Source organism: Lynx rufus, unplaced genomic scaffold (genome assembly GCF_022079265.1).
Source record: "Lynx rufus isolate CCGP_SWC_20201006 ecotype Redwood Valley unplaced genomic scaffold, mLynRuf1.p SCAF_14, whole genome shotgun sequence".
In the NCBI taxonomy this organism is placed as follows: domain Eukaryota; kingdom Metazoa; phylum Chordata; class Mammalia; order Carnivora; family Felidae; genus Lynx; species Lynx rufus.
Genome location: NW_025814828.1, coordinates 66479628 through 66491343, shown reverse-complemented (window position 1 = coordinate 66491343; position 11716 = coordinate 66479628).

The window sequence follows — 11716 nt, the reverse complement described above, 5'->3', positions numbered from 1 at the left end:
TCTTTGGAAGTGAATCACTAAGTGTGCACAATGTGAATGTCAGTGATGATGGGGTGACTGATTATTGATATTAAACATTTGCACTTGGCTCAATGATAAACATTTACTAAAATGAATGTGAATTTTATTTGTAGTAAAAATTGTATCCCCTAATAACTCTACTACTTATGAAATATTTGAGTTAAAAAACATGGGGAGCTATCAAATTAATCCAGGTTAAGAAAAATCTTTAAACTTCCTCCTTTCTCCCCTCTAGACAATCACTATCCTGAATGAGATGATTATCATTCCTACAGATTCCTTTATTCTTTTACTTCAAATGTGAGCTTCTGTAAACAAAATATAGGATTGTTTTTTTTTATGTTTTCACTACACATAGACACACACATACACATAAACGGTGGTGTGCTCATCCTCCAAATTTCTAATTTAACATTGTATAAGCATGCATATACATAGTATATGTGTATGTACAATGTGTATGTACAGTGTGCATATATATAATGTGTATATGTACAGTATATACATGCACACACATATACAGGAAAACTTAATCCTTACCCTCACGAGGGCATTGTGAGGATTTGAAGGGGAAACTTCCCTCTAGATCCCAGCATGAGGAGTTCAAGGGGACACTTTTTCCTACGTCCCTGTACAGTACTTGTTCCATCACCAGCAATGGCAAGGTTTGCTGTCTTTCCAAATGCTCTGAGCTTTAACAGGGATGAGTTTATTTAATTCATTCATTTCTGCTTTTGTTTTAACTATTCTTTCCACCTTATCACTATAGTTTTAGATTATGATTCCTTATCTTGCTTTTTAATGGAATGTTTAATTCATTTTTTTATTTCTGTTTATATAGGTTTTTAAATTTGTTTTTCTCTAGTTTTATTCAGATATAATTGAGATATAACATTGTGTAAGTTTACAAGCTGTAACATAAGATTTTGATATATATGTATATATATATATAGGAAAATTATTACTACCATAACTTTTTTAATGTTTATTTGTTTTTGAAAGAGAGAGCATGAGTGGGGGAGGGGCAGAGGAAGAGGGGGACAGAGGATCCGAAGTGGGCTCTGTGCTGACAACAGCGAGCCCAGTGCGGTTCTTGAACTCACAAACCATGAAATCACGACCTGAGCCAAGTTGGATGCTCAACCGACTAAGCCACTGAGGCACCCCTCTACCATAACTTTAGTTAATACTGCTGGCTAACATAATTGTTGTTATTTATGGGTTGTTATTATTATTATTATTATTTTATTTTATTTTGAGAGAGAAAAAAACAACAGAAGAGGGGCATTGAGAGAGGGAGAGAGAATCCCAAGTAGGCTCCACGCTGTCAGCATAAAGCCCGCCGTGGGGCTCAATCTCATGAACCGTGAAGTCATGACCTGAGCTGAAATCGAGTCGGATGCTCAACCTACTGAGCCACCTAGGTGCCCCACATAGTTGTTAGTTTTGTTTCTTGAGATAAGAACTTTTAAGATCTACTGTTTTACAAGATTAATGAGCATGTATATTGCATGTTATGCTATTATTTCTCTATTCATTAGTTAAGTCTTCATTCCATATGAAGGATATTATATAGGGTACTTAAAGATTTAATATAAAAGTACCAGGACCAAAATAACAACCATTCTAAAAGTTAAATAAAAAGAGACAAAATGAAACACACTCTCTAGTCTAACAGTGTATCTTTTTATGAGTTTATAAACAATTTGTTGGAACTGAAAACAAATGATAAGACACTTGATTATATCAGTAAATGTAAATGCGCTTACTTACCTGGTAAAAGTAAAGCATTTTCAAATTGCCTAATATAGGAAAACCCAAAAGTATACTTTTTTTCCAGAGACATACCTAAAAGCAATAAATTCAGATAGCTTAAACATATTTAAATATGAAAATATGTATTAGGTGGTTTCCAAAAATAAGAAACAAGGAGTCAAATTCTTGTTCTTAGACAGAATACCACTGAGATCAAAATGGATTTGAAAAGACAAAAAAAAAAGTATAGTTTCTAATGCTGAAGACTATCATTCACTAGGAATATGTGCAAAATTAATACATATATACCCAGTTACACAGCAAAAATATTCATAAAACCAAAACTGCAGTATGGACAAAGGTTGTTATGGAAACTGGTGTGGATCACCCAGCAGAAGAAACAAGCGGAGATCTTGGAAGGAAGGAGGTTTATTTTACACTGGTGGGCCCAGAGAAGATCATTCTCCAGAGATCTGAGCCCAGAGCATCAACAGAGGGGACAATTTATAGTCTGTTACTTCCACACCCCCTCATTAGTAATTTGGTGCATGTGGCAAGCAGGGTAAGAAGGAAATCCTGGAAGGGTAGTCTTCTGACAAGGACTGGAATTCCCTTATCAGTCCTGTCAGCCATCTTATAACAGATTTTTCCCTAACAGGTAAAAAGAAGAAGCACACTAATAATAAATTATTCTAACACATGTCCCTTAATCCAAATATAGTCAAGTGGAGAAATATTTAGTCATTGTAGAGGAGACCTAATTAGACAAGACCCTTGTTTTTCAGAAGAATATGGATCATTCATGAAAATTTATTCTATCTGAGGCTGTTAAATCTTGAGTTCAAATGGAAATACAGACTAAAATTGCCAAATCTGATGAGGGTAATGATAATGAAAATACCACATATCAGAATCTAACTACAGCAAATGTCAGGGGATGTTTTGACATATTAAATATCTATATCAGGAGTGGCAAGTAGGCAAAATGGTAAAGGGGGGTCTAAAGGTACAAATGTGGCTTAAAAATAAATAAGTAATGTGGATGTAATGTTAGATATAGTGACTATAATTAACAATACTGTGTTGTGACAATAACTCTCTCTTATTCTGAATAATTTGGAAGTTACTAAGATAGTGGATCTTAAAATTCATATCACAAAACAAATTTTGTACCAATGTACAGTGAGAGATGTTGACTGGACTTATTATGATGATTTATTTAGCAAAATATACAAATATAGGTATGTTATAATGTACATGCAAAACTAATATAATGTTATATGTCAATTATGCCTTAACAAAGAAACAAGAAATGCATACAGGTGGTCAAACACTACAGGCATTCAGTTATAAGATAAATAAGTTCTGGAAATATAATGTACAGTATGGTAACTATAGTTAACAATGGTGTATTGTATATTTGAAAGTAGCTATGAGAGTAGATCTTAAATGTTGTATCATAAGAAACAAAAATAACTATGTGGGTTGATGGATATTAACTAAACTTATTGTAGCAATCCTATTGCAATATAGAAATTATCAAATTGTGTCATAATCCTTAAGCTTATATACTTTTATATGTCAGTTATATTTTAATAAAACTAGAGAAAAATTAAAGTTTAAAAACTATATAATAGAAATAAAAATAAATGAATTGAACATTCCATTAAAAAGCATGATAAAGCATCACAACCTAAATAGTAAGAATGAGATGGAAAGAATTAAGGTAAAAGGAGAAATGAATGGATTAAGAAACATTGTCGGCTATAGCTCCATTTATATGAAGTGGATGTAAGACCACCAAAATGCTGTAACCAAGGAATCTCCCCTTTCCAACTGGACTTTCAGAAATCTCTGGTGTGTTTGTGTCACATCTCCTCCCTCCCATTTTCTTTCCTTGTGATATTCAAGCTGCACGTCAAGCTTTTACCACAAGGTGGTAGCAACATACCACCATCATCAAACTTTTCTCCTAAGATGTGTCCACAAAGAATAAAAACATAACAACAACTTCCAAAAACCAAGCACTCAAATATCTACAGAATGATCCTAATTTGTCTGTAAAAAATCTGATAGGTATAAAGGAAGTTTGTGAAACCACATACTCTGAGGCCTGCCGACGAAATACACCTGGTAGCTGTGGCTTTCCTTGGCAGTCAATGGTGGGTGTGCAAAGGACAGTGCAGGACAGAACAAGGGGTAAGTGACTGGGAGAAAATGAGGTACAAGGTAGGGTCTACACAGCTGTGCAGGAAGGCATGAGAGAAGGTCTTGGCAGCCTGCAAAAGGGTAAGATAATGGAGGGTAAACGCCCTATTCTCTGATAGGGATCCTCTGTATAGTCCACATTGCACATCAGCTGACAGTGATGGGGAATAAAATCAATGAACATGATGTAGTTGGGTCAGCAGATAATGTCTCTGCTTTATTATACAGAGGAATTTTCCAATTATAATTCGTAAAATTGTAAAGAAGCCACTTCATATTTTTACTCTTGCAGAATGTATTCAGTTCCATTCAACAACTACAACAACAACAACACAAAAAAACCAAAATAGAGATAAATGTGATGTGACCTGGTGGTCAGAGCCAGGATGAAAGATCTGAGTGTCTCAGACCTGGGGGCTCCACAAAAGTGGAGTGAATTGGAGGTTGAGAATTTGTCTTCATGGGATCGGCCAGTTTTTAGATTTCACTTAACTGGAACAATGCTCTATATCCATCACTCTTCTAGGATATTTAAACAAATATTTCTATATCCTGAGATATATAAAATTGAGATTGGAGGTCCAGCTCCAATCTGATTAGAGAGTAAACTACAACTGTGACCACATATTGGAGGTAGTAGACCCGGAAAGGACATAGAAACACACACATGTACACACACACACACACACACACACACAAGCACTCACACAATGTCACCTGAAATTTTTAAAAAAGAGAATACAGGATGGTTTAATTAGAAACTCAAGTGCTTATTTTTGCTGATTACATCATTTGATTGGAAAATTACATTCACTTCTTGGTATGCAATGACACCCTGACACTTCCAGGGGGCAGTTGATCCAGATGGAATTATTCCTGGGAAACCCTTAAGTATGTGTTTACTAGAAAATGTCCCCTCTCCCTCTTGCATAAATATGTAAACTCTCTCTTATTCTGAATAACTTGGAAATTGACCATATAACTCAACTGAATAACCATATATACTAGACCACTATGTTTTGTCCACAGATTTGGTGTATTCTGATCTCCAGATTGAGACCTAGGATTATTATTTTATTTATTATTAAAAAAAACTTTTTAAGTTTTAATTTAAATTCTAGTATGTTAACATAAGTGTTATATTAGTTTCAGGTGCACAGTATAGTGGTTCAACATTTACATAAAACATCCGGTGCTAATGACAAGTACACTCCTTAATCGTTTGCCTATTTAACTCCTATAATCACCTATATCCCCTCTGGTAACCATCAGTTTGTTCTCCATAGTTAAGAGTTAGTTTCTTGGTTTGCCCCTCACTATCTTTTTTTTATTTGCTCATTTGTTTTGTATCTTAAATTACACATATGAGTGAAATCATATGGTGTTTGTCTTTCTCTGACTGTCATATTTCGCTTAGAATAATACTATCTAGCTCCATCCTTGTTGCAAAAGGCAAGATTTTATTCTATTTTATGACTGAGTAATATTCCATTGTAAATATATATCACATCTTCTTTATCCAATTATCAGTCAGTGGACATTTGGGTCTTTTGATAATTTGGCTACTGTAGACAATGAAGCTATAAATATCAGGGTTCATCTACCCCTTTGGATTTGTATTTTTGTAATCTTTGAGTAAATACCTAATAGTGAGATTGCTGAAATATAGGGCAGTTCTATTTTTAACATTTTGAGTAACCTCCATACTGTTTTCCAGAGTGGCTGCACCAGTTTTCATTCTCCCCTTTCTCCACATCCCCCACCCCCACCCCGCAACACCTGTTGCTTCCTGTGTTGTTAATTTTAGCCATTCTGACTGGTGTGAGGTGATATCTCATTATAGTTGTGATTTGCATTTCCCAGATGATGAGTGATGTTGAGCATGTTTTCATATGTCTGTTAGCCATCTGTATGTCTTCTGTGGAAAAATGGTTATTCAAGGCTTCTGCCCACTTTTTAAACTGGATAATTTATTAGGTGTTGAGCTTTATAAGTCCTTTATATATTTTGGATACTGACCTTATCAGCTATATCATTTGCAAAATTTTCTCTCATTCTGTAAGCTACTATATAGTTTTGTTGATTGTTTGCTTTGCTGTGCAGAAAATTTTTATTTTGATGATGTCCCAATAGTTTATTTTTGCTCTTGTTTTCCTTGCCTCAGGAGACATATCTAGCAGGAAGTTGCTATGGACAATGTCAAAGAGGTTACTACTTGTGTTGTCCTCTAGGATTTTAATGCATTCCTATCTCATATTTAGGTCTTTCATCCATTTTGAATTTATTTTTGTGTAGGGGGTAAGAAAATGGGCCATTTTCACTCTTTTGTTGTTCAGTCTTCCCAACACCATTTGTTGAAGAGACTGTCTTTTTCCCATTGGATATTCTTTCCTGCCTTGCTGAAGATTAATTGACCATATATTTGTGGTTTCATTTCTGGGTTTTCTATTCTGTTATATTGATCTATGTGTCTATTTTTGTGCCAGTACTACACTACTTTGATTACTACAGCTTTTTAATATAATATAATATAATATAATATAATATAATATAATATAATAAAAAGTCTGGAATTGTGATGCCTCCAGCTTTGTTTTTCTTTTTCAAGGTTGCATTGGTTATTTGGGGTCTTTTTTGGCTCCACAAAAGGGAGTCGTATAGACTCCCTATACAAAAGTCTCAACGCCCGCCTGCCCCCCTCTGCCACACACACACAGATCTGTTTCAATTGCTATGGGTCATTTCTTCGGTCTCACTGAACCATCACCCACCCTTGGCTTAGAGTCTGCTGGGGTGTGATGAGACATCAGGCTCTGTCCCTTCAAAACTCTTCCAGCAAGCTGCCCTTATGGAGCATTTGTTTTTCTCCTCCCTCAGGAGCAGGTCTAAAAATATATCCACAGCTCTTCTCCCTTTTCTATGTCTTGCTGGATCCCAAACTATTTCTGTGGTCTTACTCCAAAAGGTTTAGACTTTTAAGAACTCCCAAAACACATCCCTTCTCCATATCTGGGCTCTGAACCAAGTAAGATACAGGACAAAAGAATAAGGAGAAAAATACATTGACTTTATTCCTTATAAAGGTGATGTCGAACAATGTGGTTTAGATTTTCCACAGGCAGGTGGGCCTTTCTGTTAATGAATTCCACAATTGGACAGAACTTTCCACCCAGAAGTGCTGTACAGGCACAGTCAGAAAGGTTAAGGGCTGCTATGCATATGTATCTGCTCTGTGATGGGGTCCTGGCTATGTGTACTCAAGAAAAGTGTCTTCCTTACAAGTCTATCTGTGTAGCAGGAGAAAGTATTTCAGGACATTTTCTGTGAGAAGACTTCTCAAAATTAATAAATACCCTTTGTCCTGATTGGTACTCACCAAGCCACCTGAAAAAATAGCTTTCAATGTGTTATAGAGAGTGGTATGTAACAATACCTCTCACTCCCTTTCAAAGTATGATCTCAATGGAGGCTCATCTTATGGAGGGGGATTGGAATAAGTTTCTAAATTCCAGAGTAGGATAAAAATGACACATCATTAAAATTGTGCCTGAAATCCCTTCAATGGACAATTAAGGAAATGTTCAAAATCTTATACCTGCCCTTATACCCACATATTAACCCCCACATGCACACTATAGCCAGACAACTATAGGTAAAACATGCAAAAGAATAGCATATTTCATGTGGGTATATATACATATGTAATAAAACTATAAAATGTATTAAAAATGAAAAATCTGAAGTCAGTGCATGGCTATTACCCTTAGATAAAAATGCAGTGAGAAAAGGACTTCAAATGAGTTACGGCTCTATGTGTAATATTTAATATTTTATTACTTAATAGGAAATTATAGAAATGTGTTACATTATTTTTATACTTTCTATCTAAAATATTTTATAACAAGAAATGTTTTTATGAGATTTAATTTTATTTTAAAAATCATTCATATTAACTTAGAAATTGTTGAAAAAAAAAGGTCCTAAATGAATTATATAATTAAGAAACAATCCTACCATTTGTTATTTTTTAAAAAGTGTAGCATATTTGTGCATTTTCTCCCATTGTATTCTGAATTCATGCATCTATAATGTAAATTAATTACATGTGTGTTTCACATGTGACTCAACACTTGCTGAAAATCACAAAACCAGTTATTAGATATTCTGAAATTGACAAGCAACACTGGCTCCAACGTCCCCATCCCTAAACATCAGGAAATGCAATCTTTTCTCTGTGTTAGGGTTGAGGCTGGCACAGGAAAAGTGACTACCCATGGCACTATAGACAAAGATCCATCTCGTATTTGAGATTCAGGTCTCCTGATTTTAGTCTGTTGTACAGAACACCCATCTTGATACTTGATACTGTACTGTCTCTTTTCTGTGCCTCAAAGGAAGGTTCTTGTACCAGTGTCAAATGAAAGAAAAATGATCAGAAACAACATTAAAAAAAAATACAGGTGATCCTTTGCAGCTTCATTTATATTATATTCACGTATTTCATCCTATGAAGAAATATCACCAAAACTTACCTGTTATGTAAATATGTATACATTCCCTCTCCTTCTGCTTCAATCCAAATGGTCTCTGTGAGAAGTTAATTTTTAAGACATGTCTTTTGTGGGCGGAAGAACACAGCAAAGATCACACTATATTTGCTGAAATTTTATGTATCAGAATTTCTAAAGGTTTGCTCATTTCTCATAACCTCTCTCTAGGTAAATATCAATATGCCCATTTTACAGACGAGCAAGTTCAAGCTCACAAAGGGTAACTCATTACTCCGGTGTCACACGTTCATTTACATATCTTTTGTTCCCTAAATTAATACATTATATGTACATATATATAATATTTTGTAATATATTTTATGCTACTTGTCTTTTTCATTCACTATGATAGCCCCAAATATTAATATGCTTTCATTTATGTATTGTAACTTTGCATAGTTTTAAAATTTTTAATTAGCTTGTATATTGGTTACTGTGAGTTATCTGTTCGTATCATTTGACTTTTTCTCTATTCATTACTAAGACTTCATTCCATATCAAGTATATTAAGTAGATTAGTTAAGGTTTTAGTATAAAAATACCACTAGAACAAATAAAATATATTCTGATTACTAAAGAGACAGCAAATGAAACACACAATCTAGTGTAAGAATATATCATTTCATAAATGTATACACAATGTGACAGAATTGAACACAAATGATCAAACACATTGATCATATCAGTTACTGTAAATGTGCCTGAATTACCATGTAAAAGAAAAAAAATTCAAATTGCCTATTAAAAGAAAATTCAAAAGAATACTTTTTTTCAGATATATACATAATAGAAAATAATTTGTGTAGGTTAGAATTTTTTAAATAAGGAAAAATACCAGGCAATTGGGAACTAGAAATAAGGAGTTATAACCTTGATATTAGTGAGCAAAATTGACAACAAAATGAATTTAAAAAGAACACAATTTCTTATGCTAAAGGCTAAAATTCATAAGATGTGAGATATTAATACAGTACTTCTATAGCCAATCACACAGCAAAAGTAGTCATAGAGCAAAAACTACATTAGGTACAAGTAAAAACAGGAAGAAATACACTCATAAAGATGATTCTAACTTTAGTCCCATAACTAAAATTTTAGGCTCTTAAAAATGTCTCATTATAGAATAAATAACCATGCTTAGCAGAAAAGAATAGATGTCACAATCTCAATGCCTAGGAAGTCTCCTAGCTAACTGCATATTTTTACATCCTTCTGAGGAAACGTAGGAATCATTAATTTCAATTTGTACAGTCAGAAAAATATATGCATATTCATTGCAAATGCATGTTAATATCAAGTTTTTGTCAAGCTGATTCATTCCTTCCATTCAAACAAAAAAAAGGACTTCTCTAAGATGGACCTTAAGGGCTACTACAAACCATGTAGCTGTTGAAGGAATAAAATTCCACCTGGTAAACCTCTTGTCCCATGATGAGATCAAAGTAGTTTCTCTACTTTAGGCAATTTTGTGAAGCTCACATGAGATATTCCATATCTTGCTTTTGTTCCGATGTATGAACTCACTTGAGCCAGGCATCGTATCCCACCAAGGATGTGAGGTGCTGGGGTCACCTGTGGACTGCTGTCCTTGAATCTGGAGTACAAGTTTCAACATCCATCAGGACACATCCTCAGAACCTGCCTCTTTTAGGCACCTGGTATAAGCTTGGTAATTGGCATGAAGAACTGCACAGGGTGTGAGAGATCCACCAATTACTATGTTTTACTGGAGTAACTATGTGCCTGACACCATGCTGGGCACTTGGCTAGTGACAATGACACTGATACAACTGGGTCATGGTCATAATAATCACATGCTATAATACATTTCTCAGAGGGTCCTTTTCTTCCTATCTCTTGTATTACCTAACGAAAGAATTAAAAAGGAATAAGAAGTGGCCTGAATTCATACAGGCATTCATGATCCCACAGAGCACAGGGCCATGGGTTTGCTCATGTGTTATCACTGACTGTCCTCAGTGATCCTGTGGGTGAAGCATTCTTATCTCCATTTTACAGAAGGGAGAGCTGGGGCTCAGAGTCATTACCTGTCTTCCTTTTTGTGCTCTTGCCTTTAGAGGAAAATGGCTCCAGAACATCACTGGAGTGGGACTAACACTCACTGGGGCTTGGTGGGGCTCCCAATGAGTTTACCTATGAGACAACCAGGACACAGAACCCCAAAGCAAGAAAGTGACAACTTGGATTTGGGATCCTTTAGTCTTCCCACACCACAGAGCACTTTAGCCCTCACCACAAAGACCCACTGTACTAACTGAGATGCAAACATCTGAAGTTAGGACCTGCTCTTTTTGCCAGGGTGCTTTTGTCTCTATTAAATAGTTCTCTGCCGGAGTCCAGCTCCAGCAACCAGGGTTTCCCGAAGGAAGAATGGCATTGGTGAAAATAAAACAAAACTAAAATAAAAAGCTAGAAAATAAAAAAAAAAACTAAAATAAAAACTAAAACTAAAATAAAAAACTAAAATAAAAAACTAAAATAAAAAACTAAAATAAAAATGGACACAGACAACAGCATTGTGTTGAACTGGCCGATTTATTGCAGTAAACGTGGCATTATATATGCTAGTGATTTCCTTGTAACATACATCATCTATGTTTTTCTAACATTACCTAATTTTGAAAATGTTCCTATGTGTAAACAATCTTTAAGAAATAACATGGTGATTTTCCCCTAACTTGCCCGTATACCCTTTGATTATAGATTAATTTCTTACATTATTCCATTATGCATCTGCGTTTATCTATAATCTACAAAGCATTTGCTTTGCTGTTCTCATGAAAGACCCTCCATTTCTCAACACCTCAAGTGGAACAGTTACAGGGACATGACCTCCTAACCACATGAGGCCAGAAGAACAATGTGTTTGCCTCAGTCTGAGGTACCAGAACGGGGCCGAAAAAGCCTTAGAAACCCATGCCTCATACATTCTCAGAGAGACAATGCACCTACGAACCAATGAACCATTCTGTACCTTAACTGACTAGGTTCAGTCATCATCTGGAACGCCTCCTGGGGGCCAAGTGGGCCCAGGGGTTAGAGTGACCTGAGTCCATAGATACACTCCTTAGTTACCGGAGTGGGGCTTTCAAATCCCTATGTCTCTCCTTTGTTGGCCGCCTTTGCTGGCCAACAAATGCATGAGACTATCCTTCCTGTAA